The sequence below is a fragment of the Mus caroli genome, chromosome 7 (assembly GCF_900094665.2).
Source record: "Mus caroli chromosome 7, CAROLI_EIJ_v1.1, whole genome shotgun sequence".
NCBI lineage: Eukaryota > Metazoa > Chordata > Mammalia > Rodentia > Muridae > Mus > Mus caroli.
In genome coordinates this window covers 145,559,935-145,582,918 of record NC_034576.1, presented here as the reverse complement: position 1 = coordinate 145,582,918, position 22,984 = coordinate 145,559,935, and the positions used below count along the sequence as shown (strand labels likewise).

Genomic DNA, 22,984 nt, shown 5'->3' with positions numbered 1-22,984 from the left:
GGTACAGACGAAGAGAACGCCAACAGGTAGGTGATCTGAGCCTTAGCATAATCAAGGGCAGAGCCCTGGTACATCAGAGACTCCGAAGAGGAAGCGAGAAGATACCACTTAGGGAGATGTTGGGGGAATACATGAGTTGAGGGCTGAATGGATTGAGAAGGGTGAGCTCAGAGTGAGCTAGGGGCTGTGTCCCTAGATGTTGATAACATTGATGGCCAAAGGGCAGAGTGGCAAGTTCATCTGGTGCAACAAGTGTGGGGCAGACAAGAGGGTCATAGGCAGGCTGGTCTCCTGCTGAGAGCCATCCACCCTTCCCCATGCTGCTAACAGGGAGGTTCCACTTTTGACAGTAGCCTGAGGTAGCCCTGGACAATCCAGAGAACAGCAATAAATTCAAACGTGGCTGAATCTAAAGGTTGAGTGGTCCTCAGCAGGAGCCTCCAAGACCACCTTGCTTTGCTTCTTCCTCTTTTTCTTATTCCGCATTTGTTGTTTATAAAGTAAGACACTCATGATGGAGATTGGGTAAAACAGAAGTAATGGCATGTGCAGTTGGACGCCATTTACAAAGTGCCATAGTATGCACACACAGGTCAATGTGGGACTTGCCTTCTCTGCTAAAGTTCTGTACTTAAGCATTTCTCATGGTCACTGAAGGATACCTGCAAGCATACTAGGTGTAACACAACCAACCATTGGCCAGCGAAGACTTGGAGTCTCTTTCTAACCCCTCTCTGTGATAAGCAAGACTGCCATTAACTTGCTTGCATACAACTCCCTGAGCAACTCTGCTTGGAGACAGAGTCCTGGACAGGGGTCACAGAGTTAGGGCAAGGATGATCTGTACCTTGGACATATTTTATCCTTGCAATATGGGAAACAGGCTAGGCTCACTGTCCCCTGCAGCCTCAGTGTCTTCATCACAGTGTTTTTTTGTTCCTTTGCAGACAGAGCAAACATGTGAAGCTCTGTTGTGGGCCACATGAGCGCTGGGGCCAGCGCTCTTACTTTGATGGTGGGATCCAGTCTGAAAGCCTAAGTATGCTGGAAATGCACCGAGTCCGCCAGACCCATGACATCATAGCTTAGCTGCAGCATATTTTAGAGGGTCTGAGGTTCACCCTGGAAGGCAGGGGACTGAAGAGAAACTGCTCCTGAAGCTGCCTGGCACCTAAAGAGAGAACTGAATAACTAGCTCAGGAAAAGATCCAGCTTCAAAATCTAAAGTACAATGACCATGTACACACACATTTAGACACATGCATATACAATATACATATGCATATACAATATACATATGCACATACACACACACATATATATATATACATGTACATACACACATAAGCACACACATAATGCACAGACACAGATGTGTGCATGCTCAGACACATAGGCACAAACACACACACACACAGGCACAAACACACACACACACACACACACACACACACACACACACACACACAGAGTACAGCTCTTACTAACGTATCATGCTCACATTCTCAGACAGCCAAGCTATAAGTTGAGGACTATCAAATCTATCATTGCAACATGTCAACTGCTAGAGCTTGCATATCTGTGAGTGAATGTGACTCTGTTCTAATAAAACTTTACTTACAAAGACAGGTGTTAGGCTGGATCAAGCCCATGAACTGTGTTTTTCTGGCCCCTTTTTCAGTAGATAGGTGGGATGAGATGTATTTCTTCAATCTTGGGCCTTCTCACTATAGGTTTCCATAGATTTGGAGTCTTTATATACTAAAGATGGCCCTTCTCCATCATGGCTTGCTGTCTGGTACAGCCTAGTCAGCAGAGAGGGCCTCTCTGCTCTGCCAGCCAGGCCGAGGCTGGAGGGAACTCTGTGACAGCCCCTAGCATCTGTGAACTCATTCTCCTTTAGAGACAAAGGCCTGCTTCCAGCTGTCAGTCCAAGCTATCAATCAGACTCAGCCTGACCTTCTGAGACCAGTGGGCATGTCCATCTGCTGTTAATAGCTTGTCAAAGCAGGGGCTGATCTCAACTCAGGCTGGCTGGGCAAATATGCCCAAATGGTGCCAGCATGCCTGCTGCAGTCAGCCAATCTGGGAAACAGTCCGGGAAATGGAACTTCGTGAGATGAAGGTAGGAAGCTGCAGGCCAGAGCAGAGCCACATACTTATCATGGCTGCATCCACATAACAACCCGTGGCCCCTTGGCTGGCTCCTGAGACAACAGAGTAGCCCAGAAAGATGAAAGCAGTTAGGAGGAATAATAATGAGGGGGCTGTTCCAGTTAGTGCCAAAGTCCCAGCAGCTGTCTATGACCCTAGGAGCCCAAGGTCTGTGGGAACTGTTCACCTTGCATCAGTCATCTACCATCACCAAACTTGCCCAGACTTGCCCACAAACTCCTGGGGCAGAGAAGCAATAGCACAAACTAGTGTGGTCCTAACAACACTGATTGTTTAGGGAAAAAGTTAAAGTCCCAGTTTCAGCATAAGCAGGATCTACAGATCACAGGGCCACGGGTGTAAAATGATTAGTGCCTCGGCTTCCCTCCTGTAAAATGATACTGCAGGCGATCCAAACGGCGAGGTTCTCGGAGATCCGTGCCTGCCAATGTGTTCAGGGCATTTGCATAGCCAACAGAAAGCTGCCAATTGTCTCTGCTGAGTGGTGGTTATTCTTGTCCCTGTAAACATTTTTGTCCCTTGTACCTACTTATCAGCCAGCAGCCACCATAGAGAATGAATGACAGCCATAGTACTTCTACTTAGGATGCAGATGGATTCAGGTTCTGTCTCCATTCAGGGCACACTTGTCCCTGCCTTGAGTGGTTCATCATTCTCCTTGGTCTTGACCTCTCAAAGCCCTGTCTTTCCCTTGAGGCTGTGGGCAGGTTTGAGTGGGACAGATGGGGGTAGGTGATCCGAGGTACCGCAGCCAATGGCTGCAGTAGGGCTCTGAATACCCCATGTATACGAGAGCTGATTCTGAGATTCTCACGGGTAGCAGGTGGGAGATTCTGGGACTGAATAGGAGATGAGTGGGGAGGAGAGAGGCTGGGAGAGGAGCAGGGAATGCTGGGAAGAAAGAGGGCCCTAGGAATTTGTGGGCAAGTCTGGGCAAGCAGTAGCTCCGGGCACGCAGGGGGCAGGCTTGGATGGGCAGGCTGGGGCAGGCAGCAGGAAGGGGGCTGGTAGAGGGGTACAGGCCTAATCATGTGTCCCTGAGGCCTGGCAGGCATCTCTTAAGTCCTATGTCCCCACAGCTTGCCAGAACCTGTAGGAACAAGGTGGGGTACCATGGCTTTATATGAATACCCCCCTCCACAACCTAGAGACATAGATGTGTTCTCTGATGTCTGCAGAACTCTGTAGCACAGAGGAAACCTCTTATTTATTTATTTATTTATTTATTTACACCATAGACATCATCATCTGTTCTTGCCTATCTTTAAGGTTTCCAGTTCTTTTCTCTGCCCAGGATACTCTGTTTGTGCCCACATTGCCTTGGCCCCTCAGGAAATCCTCATTTGAGAACTCTGCTTCTTTACTGGGGATAGTTATGCGACAGTATTCTGGCTAAGGCTAGTCTGCTAGTGTGTTCCGTAGGGGAACATAGCTGCCTGGCAGAGCTGCTTTACACAGGTGACTTTTCCCAGGCTCTGGTCTTACAGGAGGTCACACTGATGGGCAGCTGGCTACCCCTCATGCTACAATTGGACCAGGAACCCTTGTGGGTCTACTTTCTGCTTAAGGTTCCATTATGTGAGAACTTGAGACTAGGGCTGGGCAGGGGTGTGTGTGTGTGTGGGGGGGGTGGGCTCAGCCTTGAGGAATCCAGGGGATAATGTACCTATCTTCTTGTTGTGATATGCTGTGGGATGGATGTGGATCCTGGGATACTAGGGTGATGGTTGAAAGTAGGTGGTGGCTACTCCACTTCTCTGTGACCCCAAACAGCAGCCTGAGGGGTAGCCAGGGAATATGCATTTTAAGGTGTTTGTCACCAGGCTACTTTGTGTTATATCCATGTCTTGAAGAACCTGGGGCATTGTAACGGTATCTGAGAGCCAGGGTGGTTGTGAGGGCCACCCACCCCAAAGAGTAGAATTCAAGGAAAGTGTAGCAAGACCAAGGGGGTTCATGCTGTGGCAGGTTCCTTGTGGGTTTAACATACATGAGGTGGTCCATAAAGGTATTTTTTTTCCACTTAAGGATGCCATCTTCTAGGTCCCCTTTGGGATGATCTTGATACTAACAGGATCTAGGAAGTTCCACTGGCTGAGGACAGGGATAGAGACAAGGATAGCTCTGAAGCCAGGGCCAGGCTCATCCTCCTGCTGGCTGTATCCTCCAATACCTAGTATACTATGAAGCTCAGAAGGGTCTATGAGACTCAGGCAGAAGAGAATGGTCCTCAGCTGAACTTCCTGTGTAGCAGTGATGGTAGAGAGCCCCTCTTCATGCCAGAGCAGGGTTACTCTGGAGGCTCGCTTCTCTCCTATACATTTCATAGATGAGAAAACAGAAGCTTCCAGGATGCTGGGCTGCCTGTGATCTCATGGAGAGTTAGTAGTGAGTGACTCTCAGGCAGGTAAGAGGCTTAAGAGATGACAGGAATCTAAGGGCAAGGGCTGTAACTGGTTCCTATTCCTAGGCAGTCCTTATACATCCTCGACTGAGACAGTGGGTCCTGAACTTCCTTGGGTGCCGGGTGGAGGGCCACAGATCCTGCTCGGGGCGCATCGACTCCTGCTGAGGTAAGCCATGTGCTCAGGTATTTAGCCTTGATGATTCTTTTTTTTATTGTTGACATGGCTATATTTGGACCACATAAGAGACATACTTCAAGCCATGACCAGGAGGACATTCCAGAGAGGTTTAAGTTAACAAGGAAGATCAACCATAAATGTGGGCAGCACTATCCATGGGCTGAGGTCCCAGACTGAATAAAAAAGTGAGAGAAGTCCCAGCATTCATTGCTCCCTGATTCCTGACTTGAGATGCAATATGGCCAGCTATCTCGGGCATCAATACGTCATTGGCCCCACCTCCATCATAGTGGTCTGTACTCCTCCTTAAACATTAGCTAAAAATAAAATATTCCCACGAGTTTCTCTTTCATAAAGCATTTTGTCACAGTGGTGTGAAAAGTAGACCCCACACTGAGAGCCCCATGACCTCCCCTGATACCCTCTCTTCTCCAGAAAAACACCAGATTCTTTCTCAAAGAAAGAGAAGGAACCCCAGGGCTTGCTGTGGATAGACAGACATTCCAAAGGCTAGTGGAGGGTCAGTAGAGAGCCTGGTAAGTCTCAGTATAACAGAGTCTGAGGTGAGTGGTCAGATGGGCAGTATCTCTTGGAAGGACACCCTGAAGATCCCATCCCTGGATGGGATGGCTCTGCTGACCCTAGACTTAGGCCACTCTTGGATAGCTGACCTAACCTACCTGGGCTCCAGCTCTTCACCTTCAAAATAGGGTTACACAGATGAACACAGAACTTATCACCAGGTGTGGGACTCTTGAAGTTCAGGACAAAGACCCAGGAAACATACTCATGTCCGCTGCCCCTGGCCTGAGCACTGCTCTCAAGCAGGCACTCACTTCTACTTGGCAAAAATGAATGAGGCATCTGACTGTAGCTTTGATGGTCTATTCTTGAGAAGACTGAGGTGGAGATTATACGGTTAAACCCAGAGAAAGCCTTACTTAGAACATCAGTATACAGCACATCACAAGCTCATAGTGAGTGGGTTCTCACCCACACCACAGGTCCTAAGGACAAACCTTCACCTACATACATACAAACACACCACATAATACACAGAAACAACCAACCAAACATACCAGACACACACTTACATATATGCAAATACCCACCACCCTCACGAGTGTAAGCACATTATATGCAACATCCTCATATTTACAGACACACCACAACCTCATATGTATAAACACACACCATCCTCGCACATGCAGAAACACACACAATGCTTTCAAATGTACAGATGTACCACATATCATTCCACTTTAGAGTACAGGCCTCCAGGCCCAGTCAGGACAGCCTCCCCTCCCCAGGCAGAGCTCCATTGCCATCATTAAGAGCAGGGTTCCTTGCACAGCTCTTCTCTCTCACTTGAATGCAGAGGTGCTGGCTTTCTTTCTGTCCCACCTGTCCCAGGGTCTTTGCTCTTCTGTCTCTGTAGATTTTAGATGTCCTCTGTTGGGTACACGTTGTCTGATCACCTGTACCCAGTTTGCTGCTGCTCATACCTTCTGCACATGGTACCTTCTCTCAACACCCCTCCCTTTCCTGCCTTGTTTCTGCCATCTTCGACCCCTTCTCCTGTCCCAAATTAGGCAAAGGGGCGCACACAAATCAACCCTGCCCACAGCATAGAGGCGAGAGTTCAAACAACGCGGCCAATTTACAAACAATTTTCTCTGCAACGATTAAGTTACATTTTCCCCAATAGCTGCTTCATTTTCTTGTCAAAATTACACAGTTTTCACATTTATCTCCCTGCAAGGGTAATTAATTTCCAGACCATAAGTAAGAACTTAATTTGATACCTGCAAGGATTACAAACCATTTCAATCCATTGTTTACATGAAATCAAGAAAGATTCGTTCTGTTTGCAATTATGTTAATGAGGAGAGTGGCCACTTTTTTTTTTTCAGGGAACTCAAGCATAATTTTGTCCTTAGCAATGAATTGGTCTAAAAAGGTCCATGGCCACCACAAACCTCTGTGTGGCTATTTTTAGGGTGAACCTAGTAAGGGAACCCATGCAGACAGCCAGGTACCCCGAGGAAGACTTTGGGGAGAATGACTCTCAAACTGGTGGTGATTTCCAGGGTGTGTTCCCAGGTTGGGTTGTGGACCATGAGATGGTGACAAGCAGGGGGATGGACCTCCCGCAATGCACTCTCTCTATTATTATCTACAAAGAAGGGATCTAAGAAGATCAGGGTAGCAGGGAAGCCAGGTATGATGGTCTGCCCCTCTGCACACACTGCATACTGGCCAAGGCTGGGGACTGTAGGTGGGGACATTGAGGGGGAGAAGAGGTCGCTTTCAGGCAGGAGATATATCCTAACTCTGACCTAGTGCTGTCCCATGACTGTGGGGCAAGGGGGACTGAGATGCTTGTCGAGAGTTCTGTTTGCCCCCAGGGCACTCTGTAGGTCATCCCTGATCTCCATCAGCCCACACCATGCAAAATGACTGGAAGGTGCATCCACAGGAGACCAGCTGCCTGCTAAGAACGGGCCCTATGGCTGGGGGCTGGAGGCTAGGTGAAGCAGGCCTGCTGGGAGGAAGGGGCAGTATGAGCAAGGGTGAGAGGCTGTAAGAAATTTCTGCAGGCACACAGGAAGCTGCACTCAGAGAAAGGAGTTGGGCCAGGCTACTAGTGCCAAGGGCCATGTGTACCCTTCATAAAGACAGAGAACAGACATGGAGGGAAGGATGCTTATAGGAAGTCCTACAGACTCCTAAGTCAGGGTGGACCATGGTGGGCAGCTTGGAAGAGGTTCTGCCTGTGTGGACATGGGTGTTAGGGAAATCCTTGGGGGTCTAGAAGGCTTGGCCCAGACCTCTGTAAGGCAGGAGCCCTGAGAAGGTGGGCTGAAGGAACTGGCTCAGCCTTTTGCTTCCCAGCCCTCCTGGGCACTGTGGGGCTATGGGAGAAAGAGGGCCCATTCATGGAGTGGCCCGCTGTGGTCTGCAGACACGTTATGGCCTGTCCCTGGCTGGCTGTCACTAGAGGGCTGGGGGCTGGGCACTGTCCTCTTCCTTACTGCAACCTCCCTACCCCCCAGTCGGCCCAGAGCAGCCGGCCTGAGGCTGCGGCTGAACCTCGTAAATCCTGGGATGCTGGAGACAGCCCAGGTGAGGCTGGGAACAATGCCCCATTGTGGCCCCGTGGGGACGGTCTGCCACCACTTGCCACCAGCCCCTATGCTGTAAAATCTCTCCCCACGGATCCAATTTCGCCTCTCCGGCCCTTGAGGGGTTAGGCCCGGGACAGGCGCAGTTCCACTCCACACAGAAACCATTTACGGCTGGGATAAAGGCTGCCTTCATCGGCACCGAAGGGCCAACGTTTCCCGGCCCCATCGTTTTGTCACTGCCACATCTGTCAGGTGGCGACATGCACAGCAATGGGGGCTCATGTGAGGGCAAGGAAGGACCTCAGCAGCCACTACAGGGAAGAAGGGCCTATAGTCTTGCTCTTCCTGTGAGTGAAGTCCATGGCACCTCCCTGGCTTCCCAGCTTGTGCTTCAGTGGGATAATATTATTGCAGGATCCAGCTCTGAGGTGGAGAGCATGCATCCTGAGAGGCTGGCAAAGAGGACACCAGACCAGGCTGAGTGAAGACATTGCCCTTTGTTAGTATATACATTAATGAGCAAGCCAGGATGGAGGAGGATTGGCTTTGGCCTTGCCAGGTGCTAGTTCAAAAGCCCAAGAGGCAGAGGGGCTGGGAACACCTGGGAGAGGATGGGGGGCAATCAGTGGGCTGTGTCCCACCATCTTGCACTTTTAGTTCAGAGCCAGAGATGGATCTCTGTTCCATCAAGCTTTTGAGGAAGAACAGGGACCTAAGAGCCAACATGAACTTGGCCTGGCTATTCATCATGAGAAAAGCCTCTTCCAGGCTGTGGCCACCATGGCTATGCTGGTCTTCTATGGTGAAAGAATAATAGCTTTAGGTAGTACTTGAGCCATCACCTGTATCTTAGCATCTACGTTTGCATTTCAGTGCAAGGTACAACAGACCATGCTGAGCCAGAAAGCTATGGCTTCATGAGTGTCAGTCACTTCTTGGGATGAGGATTGTAGAGCCTTTGTGTTTATGAAGGCACTCAGAACAGCACAGGACTGGATGCTCTGTTGTAGCTCAAGGACCTGAGACAGCAGAGGCTTATTGCCCTGGGACTCTATCTAGCCTCCCTTCCCTACCCACCCTGTCACTGGGGAAGGAAGCTGGGAGAGAGGATAGGACTAGAGGCTCATGGGCTTCTTCACCAACTGACAGAAGATGGGTGCATTGCCACTATATAGCAGAGGAATATTTTCTCCTGCTCATGGCTGTGAGCACTGGGTAGTTTCTGAGGCTTGAATGATAAAGTCATTGTAACAATTGAATATTTGAATCCTGCAGAATTAGGGTCAAATAGTGTGTTCTGGGGATCATTACGAAACCTTGGTGAACCCTGGTGGGTGGAGAGTAGGAAGATTATGTTAGTTTTCTTCTTCTTTCTCATCAGGCTGGGAGCCAGGTTAAACTGGGGGATGGGTGCTTGCTGGCACCTGTAAGTCGCTGTTACTTCTGGACTTGTTCTATAACTGGGTGACAACTGGTGACAATTGGGTGACATCCTGGGTCATAGTGCCCAGGGGATGATTCAGGTCCATGATTCCAATTTTAGGGCAACAAGTATGTGATAGTTATTTCTGACTGTCAATTTGATGGGATTTGGAAACACCTCTGTGTGCATCTGTGACAGTGTCTCCAGAATGTTTGAGGGGAGACCCACCCTGAATGTGGACAGTCCTAGCCCATGGGCTGGAGTCTTGGACTGAATAAAAATGAAGCAGCGAGCTGAGCCCCCGCATTCACCTCTCTGTGCCCTAATTGTGGATGCTCTGTGACTAGCTGCTTCAGACTCCTGCAGTCATGCTAGACTCCATCTCTTCAAACCGTGAGCCAAAATAAACGATTCCCTTAAGCTGCTTCTGCTGAGAACTTTGTCACAACAAGAGGAGAGATTAACAAAGAGGAAAACTGAGATGGATAGCGTGGCCCACCAGGGGCCTTGTCAGGGACAGAAGACCACAGGAGGACCTGAAGCACAGGAGGGGAACAGGGCCCACTCTGTGAACTCAGCCATTATGCCCTAGCTGTAGGTAGCACACGTCATCCTTAGCACACCCAAGTAGCAAGGAGGAAAGGTAGGGAAAGCAAGGCCTGGGGGAGAAGGGCTGCCTATGCCCTCAGCTATTATCAAGGCAGGGGATTCTGAATTGGCACTGGATTTGGGTCACATCTTTCTCTACTACAGCCATTGAAGTATGCATATTGACTGTGGGTGCCTGGGGTTTGTGGATGTATGCAGGGTTATAGGTACAAAGGGGAAAGTGGATGATCCTTACCAAGAGGTGTCCTGGGTCCCTCCTTGCCCTTCTCCCCACTGACCTTGCATCAGAGGCCCTGGGGTCATGCCTTATATGTATTCCATACACTTTCTTGACTCTCTACCCACCACAAAGAGTGGGGTTGAAAAGGGGGGGGGATAGAAGAGCTGTGGCGGCCACTGGTCACCTGGCCTTCCTTCTATGGTCCAATCACTACTGGGAGATGAGCCTGCTTTATTTCTCATTGGTCTTCTACCTAGGAACAGTGAGTCCCAGAGCCATTTGCTCTGGAAACCTGATGTCTGGATTCTGTTCCCTTTAGATTCTCACAAACCTGGTTCACCCTTTCCTTGGAGTAAGCCCCGAGTTCAGCTCTGGATTGGACTTGGGAGCACCAGCCTGAGGCAGGGCCAACCTCCTCTTCCTGCCCCTCTGAGGAGCAGGTAAAGCCTGTTTCTTAGGCCTTAGCTATGGCTTTGTACCCTTCTTGCCTCTCTACCTTGCACTGACTCTTCATTCCTTTCTACCTAAGCTCCAGACATCGGAGGTCCAAGGCTTGGGGCTCTTGATACTCTCTATCCTCTATCTGCCTATCCAGTCTCAGAAGGGGCCAGCAGTCTGTGGGACTGGTCCACCTAACCCCATCGCAGCCCCTCATAGTTCTCTGGGGTCTCCCCTGAGAACTCTCCTGGGACATAGCTGGCCAGTTTATCCCTTGTTGGCTAGGTTCTATCTTGCTGTTTTCTTTGACTTAGAGGAGCACAGCCTTTACACCCCAGGACCTTAGTACAGGCTGCTCACAAGATACGTCCCTGGCCTATCTGGCCTTCCACCTGGCCCTCTTCTTTTTGGCTTCTGGCTCCTGACTTCCTGACCAGGGAAACCCTGTTTCAATACTTTCTCCTCTCCACCATGGGAAATATGTAATTACAGGTCACTATGGGTGTCACCTCCTCTGCCAATGGACTGTGTGTTCCAAGGACAAGAGCCAGCCCACTCTACTCTAAGTGGTAGCACTGGCTATGGGGCTGGTATCAGTGGGTGCGAGGTGACCGGCCAACTGAATGAGTTCATGCAGTGCGCAGAGGTTTCCTGCGTGCTTCCCTGGGCCCTCTGCCCCTCTGTCTTGGCTAGAAAGGCTGCATTTTAAAGGGTTCTGTGGGCTCTGAGGAAGAAACACCCCACATGATCAGGAGGTACCTGTCCACCTGGGTTGTTGGAGGTGGTCCATTGTAGCCAGGGGGGTTGTCATAGACATGTAAACCAAGTCTGTGGGCTTGCTGGGCACACCCAGACATGTCCTACATGGTGCTGGTAGGCTGACCCCCTTCCTCCCACTGTAGCTGTGGGCCTCTCACTATTCCCACACAGGCAGCCAAGAGTGACCCAGTGACATAGGCTACCTAGGCCCTAGGCCAGGACCTCACACCTTTCTCAGAAGCCCCACCCCTTGAGGGTGGGTGCCAGTGGTCTGATGGGACGTCGGATGGGCTGGATATAGCATCTCTGTGCGGGCAGCCGGCAGCTGGCCACCTCGATGCCTACACAGATGTCTCTTTATGCTCCAGACCTGACTTGTGGCTCCTGGCTGCCTGGGAACAGAGGGGGCGCTGTGCACAGTAACCAACCTGTGTCCTTGGCTATGGGGTGAGGTGGGAGGATACACGTGGGCCTCACCCACTGCAGCTCATAGGAACACATCAAATGGGCCTGCTGAACATTGAATTGGGGTGCTGCTCACCTAAGCCCTGTCTCTCAGACTCCTCAGAGGGGAACCTCCAATAGCTCCAGGGTGCACAGCCACGCTCACCATTTGCTCCAGTTTCTGCTCCTCTTAACCCATCTTTTGCTGTGGGGCAACATGACAGGCATGCACTGTACCTTTTGTCCCTAGAGCCCTTTGCCCCTCTGGCTCCCTGACAGACCTGCCCACCCTCAGAACCCCTCTGCAAAAGTCCAGATATTGGAAGAAGCTTCTGAGCAGGAGAAAGGTGTGGCGCTCCCAACATCAGCCTGGGACTTTTGTTTTCTTGGGAGCACAGTAGCCAGTGTGACAGCCTCATAGTGTCCCGGTGCTTTCTGGGTACTAGACCACAGGCACACTGCCTCACCTGGCTCAAATTCAGGTTGCTATTTCACAGATGGAGATCTGGAGGTGAAGGGTACCTTTAGCTTAGGGTCCCTGCAGGAGCTGTTGTGGAGGGCCTTGGCCTTCCCTGTTCTGGGCCAGCGGAGTTATCCCTCGAGGCCATAGGAGAGGGAAGGGATACAGAGCAGTGGAGGAGGGAGACCCAGGAGCGGAGGCATGAATGGATACGCCGAGGACGGGAAACAGCGGATGAGGAGCGGGCGGGGAGGCAGCATGCTGCCAACCCAAACAGCCCAGCGTGCCTCAGCCCGGCATTTAATCCACAAAAATTTCCATCTGCTTCTGGAGCCCTTGGAACCCAGGCAAGGAAAGGCCGTTCCCTCAGCAAAGCAAACAGGCCTCCGTGTGCGCAGCGATTCCCTGTGCTTGCGGCCCCAGCTGAAAGGCAGAGTCAGCCATTTTGTAGATGAGGCCCTGCAGGCCAGGCCAGGTCCCACCTGCACGGCAGGCCTTCCATGGGTGAGCGTGGAGAAGGCGCTTGCTGCGTTAGCAGGTTTCACTGGCAAGGACCTACTGGATACACCTGCCATTCGGTAGGGGTTATGTGAGCTACATGCCACATTGGGACGGCGAAGGCTTTCCCCATCAAGAGAGGCCCACTGTGACACCATTCAGGCCTGGCCCTGGCTGTCATTTGCTATACCAGGTGTTCTCAATGGTCTCTGTGTACCCTGAGGGGTGCTCCTAAGTGCGCCTCATGCCTGCTATCCCCACTCTGTCCACTGCCTGCTTTAACCAGCCCATGGTTTCCGGAGCTACCAGGGACAAGGCCAGGGCCAGGCACGGCTGGCTGCCCCTTTCTAGGCTGGTCCTTTCCTAGGGAGGGAGGGATGGCTCTAGGTTGGAAGATCTATTTTTGGTGGTGACCAAACTGCTGCTTAATATGCAGAGCTGGGGCAAGCTAGGGTGACAAGTTTAAAAAGAGGCTCATTTTGACCAAAATACATGTTTTTCTGAGGTTGGCCAAGGAGGCCAGGCAGGGCTGGCCACACGGACACAGGCTCACACCACCCTCACGCTCCATCCCCTGTGGACGGTACCCACTGCTTCCCTTTACAGAAGCTACTGATTACAGATCACCCAACAGCCCTGTTGAGGCCTGGGGCCCTCGTCTGCTACAGGCTGACACATGTGTCTCTGTCTGCTGCCTGCCCGTCTCCCTGCCTCTCAGAAGCAGTCACACCCACAGAAGTTGACACGGGCTTGAGCTAAATTTTCAAAAAATGTAAATTTCCTCTCCAGCCAATATTTGAGGCCTATAAATAGAGTCACTCAGGAGAGCTGGTGTAGGGCGGGGAAGTGTCTCCCACACAGACAGGGAGAGAACCATCCCACGAGAAAGGAGTGTGGAGGGAAAGAATGACTTTGGGGTGGGGGCTGCTGAAGACTGGTCACTGTTGCAGTGAGGGGAAACTGAGACCCAGATTTGGGAGGACTGCTCAGGGATGCAGAAGAGGTTGGGACGGAGCCAGCTGCTCCTTACTCTCTCATGCTCACACTGTGAGCTCGGTGGTCAGTTATCAGCTCAGTGGTCACACCTGGGCCGCTTGGCTCTAGAATATTCACACAGTACTGCCCATGCCACAAGGCCCTTGCATATAATGGGCCTCTGGCCTGGCTGGGGATCCTCTATCAGTGCTGAGTGTCAGCGGCAGCAGAGCTTGCAGCCTAGAGGCTGGCTCCAAAGGCATTGAAGGAGGCTCAGGTTCTGGGCTGCGTGACACAGGCAGGCGACGATGGTGCAGGGTTTGTGGTGTGCCTGTGTGCACAGTGGACAGTACAAAGATGCAGCATCCAAGTAAAGGAACTAGGATGACCCTTGGCATGGGGCTCAGGGGCTGGGTGAGCCATTAGGCTTGAGATGAGCACTGAGATTCTGTCTACAGCAAACCAGTGTGGTTCTCCCACAAGGGAATGACCCCCAGATCAGGCCAGACAGAAGACCCTGGAGGACACATGCTTTTAATTTCTCCAAATTCATGGTAACTGATACAAAGTATCCTCTATGCCTTGGATAGAGAAGAAAACTTAGGCTCAGTGAGGACAGTGGGGGTTGTTAAAGACAGAGAGAGAGCCATCCATGCCCATATCTATCTGCAGTTTTTGAGGTCCAGATGCTGTTCTTGTCATATGGATGAGAGAGAAGAATCCTATCCCCTCAAAAGACTGTCCTGGGCTGAAATGGGCTCTGAGACTTGCTGTCAAGATAGGCAGGGTATAAGGCCATTTTCATGCTGTTATTGCTGGGAAGAGTGGGGGCAGAGAGTACCTAGCATGCAAGTTGTCAGGCTGGGAGAGTCCTGGAACCATGGCAGACTGCAGTCAGATGGTTAGCGGACCAGGGCAAGGAAACCAGCTGGAGATTGCAGCTACCTTGTTTCTGAGGCAACTCTTGTGAGCCAGACATAGCTTTCCTTCCAATGCCAGTCCAGGGAGAAGCGCCCAGAGGCCACTAGGCATGTGCGTCTCCTGCTTGAGCAAAATGAGAGCCATCTACTGCCCTGATATTCTGCTTATGGTTTGCTATGACACAGTCATCTGGGAAGAGAAGGGCTATGCGGCCTCTAGCTATGCGCCTCACTCAGGTCTGCCTGGGGTACCAGCAACATCCCTACAGAGCCACATACTATGTCGAGCTGGCCATAGTGCTGCAGACCGCTGTGTCAGGAAGAGTTCAGTGTGACCAGCTCCTCTTCTCCCATAGTTTCTCAAGGTTGCAACCTAACAGTCAACTGTGCCCTTGTACATCCAGCCCTCTGCTGGACCTGGTACTTCTCCTCAAGCTATAGGCTGAAAAGGTACATGGGTATCCAGTTCTCACAGACTTCCCTAAGCTTTTCTACTGAGCCTGTGACTGAAGGCAACCTGCTCCACTAAAAAAAGACAGGAAGCCTGTGACTCACACTATGCTACCCATTGTGGCTGTGGTCATTTTCTGACATGGTGACTTCCTTCTGGGAGAGGTTAGCAGCAGACACTTCCCTATAGCTTTACTGGGGTCTTTTGCAAGGACCCTTCTCAAACTCCGGGGGTAGCCTGAAGGCAGAATGGAGTGGCTTACAGGATGCAGGCCTGGCTCCTTTGGTCCTGCACTGGGACTTCAGGTTCTCTTCATGAGTGGCCTCCCTCAGAGTGTTAGCTGGGCACAGGGACTCCCCAGAAGCCATGCCCACTCCCGCCCGGGACTGGGGTGGTGGGGCACTGTGTCAAATGGTGCTTTCATTATAGGTTTATCTTTGAAACCCTAGACAAAACAGGGCTTGTGTGGTTTGAGTAAAGGACCAGCACCTCAGGACTTCACCATCCACTAAGACGGCTCCTCAGGAAAGAAAAAATACACGAACCTTAAAATAACCAGTTCCCAGAATAGCAAACGAATGCCGGCTTCTGAAGGGAGCTCTTTGATCGTCTGGAGCCCCATGCCTTTGCCTGTTTACGGCCCTGTCACTCAAGAGTAGCCCAGCAGCAAGGCAAAGAGGGGTGTTGGAGTGGGGCTGGGGAACAAGTAAGAAGGAGAGCTCAGTGGGGGAGGCAGGGCTGTGCTGTGTCCTAGGCTGCCCACTTTCTAATGTAACCAGCCCGTGCAGGTAGCAAGGCTCTTAATGGCGGCTGGCAAATTAGCCTGGAGTATGGCCTGTGGGTTCCAGGTTATGGTCCTCTGGGACTTGGAGAGGGTGGGCCATGGACTGGGGAGGAGGCTTAGGAGAGGTAGCCCAGGGAAGTCCTATAAGGATGCTTTCCTGGATAGATAGGAGTTTAGAGGCTGCCTCTTGTCCCTCTTCCCCTCCATGCCACCTCCACTTGGCCTTCCCACTCTCTTGCTGGTGTTCACAGAGCTTCTGGTCTTCCTGTTAAGTCATATGAAACAGCATGTCCAACAGCTTAGCCCTTACCCCATATTATCTTCAGAAGAACTGGGTTTTAATGACCTAATTTTAATAAATTTAAATTGAATTACACATAGATCCTTAACTGAGTTTTAAGAAAATGTAAAGAATCTCCTTTCTTAGACTGGGTGTGGTAGCTCAGGCCCATAATCCAAGCATTTGGGAAGCTGAAGCAAGGGAATCAGTGTGTTTTTAAAGCCAGTCTTAGCTACACAGTAGGTTACAGGCTAGCTTGGGCTACAAAGTGAGTTCTAGGCCAGCCTGGATTGCAGAGCAAAACCTAGTCTTAAAAACAAAGACAACCGCCCCAAATGTCCTTTCCAAGTTGTAAATTTTATGAAGTCTTAATACAGTCCCAGAAGCTCTCATGAAAACCCAGCTTTCAAATTGAGATGGGCCATGTGTACAAAATTCATCTGGCTTCTGAGGACTCAGCATAAGGGGAGAGAAGCAACTGTTTTAATAGTTTCTGTATTGATTATATTGAAGTCATAGTATTTGGGGTTTCTGGAATTAAATTAAATAAATGACTGTGACTTTAATTTCACCATATTACTTTTTAGGGCAGCTTTTGGAAAAGAAAATATCCGTGTTTAGCAGCCAGGAGCTGAGCAGACAGTAGGAACACTAGAGGCTGAGGTAAGAGCTTCCCAAAGGCAGCCATGCACCACAAGCTTTAGATTCTACAATCTTCCTAGTGACTCTGGCCATTAGAACCTGGGAGTCTCAAGGCAGAAACTGTCAGCAAGCTCAGACCTTCAAATAGCTCAATGGGAAAGTCAACAAAATTAGCCCACTCCCTGAGAAGACTGTCAAGATGGCTTTAACTGTTAAGAGGAAGGGAACAGTTTTTGCCCTGGGAAGTTATATCCTCAAGCTAGTTACAGCTCTGATTAGAGCTCAAACTCTTATCATCTGAGTGGTCTGGAAAATCTCCGAGTCTAGGACTGAAAGGCCAGGCTGGATGTATGCCCATATGTGTAGCAACAGGAGAGGGAATGAAATCAGGCACCTCAGACAAGGCAGCGGGTGTGAGAAAAAAGTAGATAAAACTGCTGATCATATTTTTAAAACACACACAGAGAGAGAGAGAGAGAGACAGAGAGAGAGAGACAGAGACAGAGAGAGACAGACAGACAGACAGACACACACACACACACAAAAGAACCTAAAGTACAATATCCTTTATGACTATAGATATAAGCCAGGCATGGTGGTCCTGGAATCTCAGTATGTGGGGGGCAAAATCAGGAGGATCATAGTGAGTTTGAGATCAGCTTGGGTTACACAGTAAGTTCCAGGCCAGCCTGGGATAGACTATATAAGGAGACTCTGTATTAACCCCTAGTTCCCCCTCTCATTGTATGTGTGTGTGTGTGTGTGTGTGTGTGTGTGTGTGTATAATATATATATCTTTGTATACATAAATAGTAATGTTCTTGCCACAGTATAACAACCCGAGCCCTGCAAAATTAAAAAAAGAAAATCCTTCATCAACCATGACCAAATGGGGTGTATCCCAGGAACGTGAGATTGATTTAGCACCCCCAAAATTAGTTACTATATCATACTGTATTAATAGAATAAGGGGTTAAATATCACATGGTCACCTTGATAGACTCAGAAAGGACAGCTGGGAAAAATGCACATTTACTTTTGCTCAGCTCTTAGTGCACTCAGCATAGGAGAACATATCCTGAACTCACAGGGAGCATTGATGAGAACTCCAAAGCCATCCTCATCCTTAATGGCAGGTGACTGGAGGCCTTCTCCCAGGAGAGTCTCTAGTCATTCCTACACATTACTGACGTTCAAGCTAGGGCAAGGGTGGTGGGAAGGCAGCGAGAGCAGGAAGGAGGGAAGGAAGGAAATGAAAGGCATTGGGACCGGAGGGGAAGAAGTAAGTTTGCCTTCATTATCTGTAGCAGGAGTGGAAAATCTAACAGAATCAACAGCAAGAACAAAACATGAAGACTAAGAATAGCAAGTTTGGACTTTCCCAGATCAGCCAAAGATTGAGTTTCTAGCTCCAGTAACATACAATCCCAAAGTGAAATTAAGAAAAAAAAAAAAAACTAATCCCATTAGCAATTGTATGGTGAATAAAACAGAAGTGAAGTTAACAACAACAACCATACCAACGATACACAAAATATATACAAACTACAAAAAAAAAATTATCAAAATTTCTAATCCCAGACTTTGGCTGAGGCAGGTGGATTTTTAATTTCACAGTATAGCTAACTAGTTCCAGGCTAGCCTGAGCTACAGAGGAAAAAAAAATAAACCTTGTCATAACCTCACCTCCCAAGAACTGGAGGAAGTAAAACAGAGATAGCATATTCATGGTCTAAGATGTCTGTTTACCCAAATGGATCCATAGATTCAACAGAAAATCCCAGAAGCTCACCACCCTACCTGCCTGCCTTTTCTACCCCCAATTTCTCTTTTAAAGAAAAAAAATACAAGTTCATCTAAAAATTCAGATGAAAATGTCTAGGTCTCAGACCAGGGTAGGAGAAAAAAAAATCAGAATATTTTCACTACTCAATTTCAAAACTTACTGTAAAGATCCAATAAGCAAGAGACCATGGAGCATATGGACCAAGAGAATGGGAATGAAGGTCCACAAAGAAACCCATACATTTATGGTAAATGGATTTTTTTTTTGAGGTAGCCCAGGCTGACTTTAAAGTTCGTATATGCTTGAGTCTGGTTTTGAACTCCTGACCCTTCTGCATTAGTTTCCCAAGTACAGGGATTAAAAGTGTGCATCACCATGCTTGGCTTAGTTAATTAGTTCCTAAGAAAGATGCCTTTGTTGTTTGACCAAAAAAAAGGTTTTTTTTTTTTTTTTTTTTTTTTTTTTGACTAATGGTGCTGTGCAAGTGAAAAAGCAGCTGTTTGTGTGGAACTTGCGGGTAGGCAGATATTGAAGACTATTAGATACCAGTCAGAGGTCAGCCTGGGCTTGGCCTACATCTTCTTTTGTTTGCTTTTATTTTTAGTGTTTGAGACAAGGTCTCACTATGGAGCCCTGACTGACCTAGAAGTCACCACATAGACCAGGTTGGCTTTGAACTCACAGACATAGGCTTGCCTCTGCCTCCCAAGTGCTGGGATTAAAGGCATGTCCAATCATGCTTAGCCTTTGAGCTATATACCTTTAAGAGGCTAGGAAGATAGCTCAGTTGTTAAGGTACTTGCTGTGCAAGCCTGAGGATCAGAGCTTAGTTCCCAGATCTCACATAAAAATGTCAGGCATTGCTGGCACATATTTATAACCCTGGAGCTGGGGAAGAAGAAACTGGTGGGTCCCTGGAGTTCATTCAGCCTAGCATACTTGGTGAGCTGCAGGTTAATCTGAGAACTTTTCTCAAAAAATAAATGGTTCTGAAAAACAACTGTTGAAATGTTTCTTTGGTCTCTAAACACATACACACCACCACACACGTGTATCTGCACACATACAAGCATACACATGTACAAAGCCAAGTAAACAAAAACTTAGATCTCATCTCACTGAATACTCTCAAATTGCCTCAAAATCTAGGCCTAAATACAAAAGCTCACTCTCTACGATTTCTAGAAGAAAAAAATAAAAATAAAAATAAAAGAAGAAAATGTTCATGACCTCAGATAGGGGAAAGAGATCTAAGACCGTCAAAAGCAGGAACCATACAAAAGACAAATTGGACTTCATTAAAATTAAAAACTTCTGAGATTTAAAAGACAATTCAGAAAATGAAAAGACAGCCGGAGATTAGGAGAAAGTATTTGCAAGTCATACGTCTGATGGAGGACTTGTACCCAGAACATATTAAAAACTCCTGCCACTCGACAATAGAGCGGAGTACCTAATTGGAAAACGGGCAAGAGAGTTGAATAAACATTTCACCAGAGAAGACTATGAATGGCTAATAAGCACATGAAAAGTTGCTCAACATCATTAGTCATTAGGGAAATGCAAATCAAAACCACAATGAGATACCATTACATACTCACTAACAGGGCTGAAATAGAAAACCCAAGCATACCGCCTGGTTGCAAGGCTGAGAGAAAGTGGGTCGTTTACACACTGCTGATGGGAAAACAAGGGTAAAAACAAAACAAAACAAAAAACAAAACTTTAGAAAAGAGTCTCGCCGTTTTCCTAGAAAGCTAAACAGAAATTCACCCAACGACTTCGAGGAAATGATAGATCAAATAGATAAAGAGATTCCAGCGAGGATAGAGAAGATTTGAACGAAACAATGAACAAGCTTGTTCTGGTGCTTGTAAACACAGCCCTGCATCCAGCGACTGCCGAATATGCTTCAAGTACTCGGGGCGCGTTACAAAGGCTCAGCGCATGGTTTGCTATAAAACATCCCTCAAAACAGTCCAAGGGGTTGACATCCCAGGACTGCTTGCTCTGACAGCGAAGCAATGTCACTAGAAAGTTCTACCGCAGCAATAACAATGATGAAAACCACATAGTTATGCTGCCGTGGCGTAACTCTTGGAATAAACAAGAGATGATGGAGATTAGAAAAAATACACCATAAGCAGATGAAAGTGAAAGTAAAGCATCCTTGTATGGAGTGTGGGTGAGCCCCGTGCAAGGCCCTGCGCCTGTCACCCCTGTGACGGAGAAGGCTAAGGCAGGACAACCTTGGGGACTGAGCTACTGAGTGAGATGCTGGTTCAACGAAAGTGGTGTGTGCCTTTCCAGTGATGCTTACAGACAAAAAAAAAAAAAAAAAAGATTATACTGTAAATGCTACAAATTGCTATCATGCTTCACGGGCTTCGAAATCTAGAAAATCTGGAGATTAATAATTATCTAGCTTAAGAAGCTAGAGGGAGGGAAAAACATATTAAGGCCAAGTGATTAGAAGGGAAGAGAGATAAACAGACGAGAATAAGCAAGATAAAAACCCACAGGCGGGAAGATCCACAAAGCCAAAAGTTTGGTGAAAATAGCAGTAAAACTGGAGAATGCACGGCAGGCTGGGCCTCCGTGGGAAACGGGGCCAGCGTTGATAAATGACAATGGGGAGCAGGGGCAAAAGACAGAAGCCACTGACACCAAGTAAACAGCAACAAATTGAAAACCAAGATAAAAAATACAAACTCCTCAGCTCTGCGGCTTATCAAAACTGACACAAGAAGAAATAAAGAGCCCCAGTAGTTCATGAACCTCAGGTCCCTGTAATTAGTAGTTAAAAGTATTCTCACAGAGGAAACTGCAGCCTGGATGGAGAGAGAGACAGAGAGAGAGAGAGAGACTGACTCACAGAAAGTATTCCAGGATGTAGGATGGGTGGGAACACCTCACTACTTAACCTGTGAGACACCACGACTCAGCAAAGATGGCAGAGTAGGATCGCCTGGAATTGGGCAGCATTTGAGACATATGGGATGTGAGAGATGAGGTCGGGAAGTCTGCAGTGATATCTATATAATAATTCCCCAGGCAGAGAACATGAAGACCTGGGCTTAGCAAATACTCAGCTGGAGAACAAGGATGGAGCAGGGCCCAGGGAATGGCCTGGGATAACAAGGTCTCATGGTGCAGCTTGTAAGCCTCATGGATAGAAGCAGACCCTGAAAGGCAGGTGTTGGAGGCTGGGTGGTATCCTCTAGCAGGAAATAAGTATGCATGGCCTGGCTTCTAGGACAGAACTAGGCAGAAGTGCTGGGTGCTGGGACCTTTCCCTCCAACCCATGCTCCCTGCCCCCAGATGCCCTGTGGACAGGGTCTGGAAACCAGAATGCCCCTGTGTCCGGCTTCAAGCCACAAACATTTCCTGCAGAAAACAAGAAAGTCAGTCTCTTGGCCCCACTGTACTCTGCATATCAGCCCGACAGTGTGAGCTTGGCTTGTAAAATAAACACTGCAGCAGGTCCAGGTCCAAGAAGAGCTAAGAACACCATGGGTAAGAGGTGGGTGGGGGTTCTGCAGAGAGCCAGGGGACCGTAGGGAAGCCGAGGCAGGCCAGGCAACAGAAGAGGGGTGCCGGAACCAGAACTCCAGGGTTCCTATTACAGGGATGACAAGGTGGCTTGTACCATCTTGAATTGCCACTAGTCCTGACTACTATAGCCAGTGGACAAGGCCACCACCTCTACCCAGCCTTGGCTCTCAGAGTTGATTCTAGCCTCATTACCAAAGGACTATCACACTTCTGAAATGTTCTTCTCTTACATCTGTGACTGCCACCAGGACCAGCTCTTTGTATAACTAACTGCGTGACAGGAGACTGCCTGATTTCTAGAACAAAACAATCCATAATCTACGACAAAAGCTGAGAGTGTATAGTGGCTACAGGAAGGGAGCCCATGGGTATGCTCTCCCTGGTATGAATTCCTGGCCTGGACCTTAGAGAACTCTGGCTGGGCTCAGCCAGGCTGGCTGGCACCTTAGGGAACTCCTGGTCAGGAACCAGCTGGCCTCCCCTAAGAATCCCTTACAAGTAGACACACTCAATTTCTTTGGTCCTTAGCTTGATCCTCTCCTTCTATGGGGTCCAGCTGTTTGTAAGTGGGGTTCAGTCCCTGTGATGTGGGCAGACTATGGTGGGACACACTTCACAGCTGAGGGACTAAGCTGAACTAGGCAAGTTGCTGGGCACTAAAGACTTGACTTTGGCCAGTCTGTAGCTGGCCTGGAGGGGTGGGAGGGAGGGGCTGTCAGCAGGGAAGCCCAGGGGCTCTGGTTGGGCTCAGCCAGGCTGGCTGGCACTGGCTCTGCTCTGGGACTGCTGGGCTCCCAGGGATTTCCTGTCCCCTACTTCCCAAGGTCAGCAGGATTGCGCTTGGGTTGTTT

The 22,984-nt window shown here is 48.9% G+C and overlaps 1 protein-coding gene across 4 annotated transcripts in view; it reads right to left on the bottom strand.

Moving 5' to 3' along the window:
* The window catches only part of Kcnq1 (potassium voltage-gated channel subfamily Q member 1), a 318,671-nt gene that overhangs the window by 38,584 nt on the left and 257,103 nt on the right, over window positions 1-22,984 (bottom strand). The window lies entirely within an intron of this gene.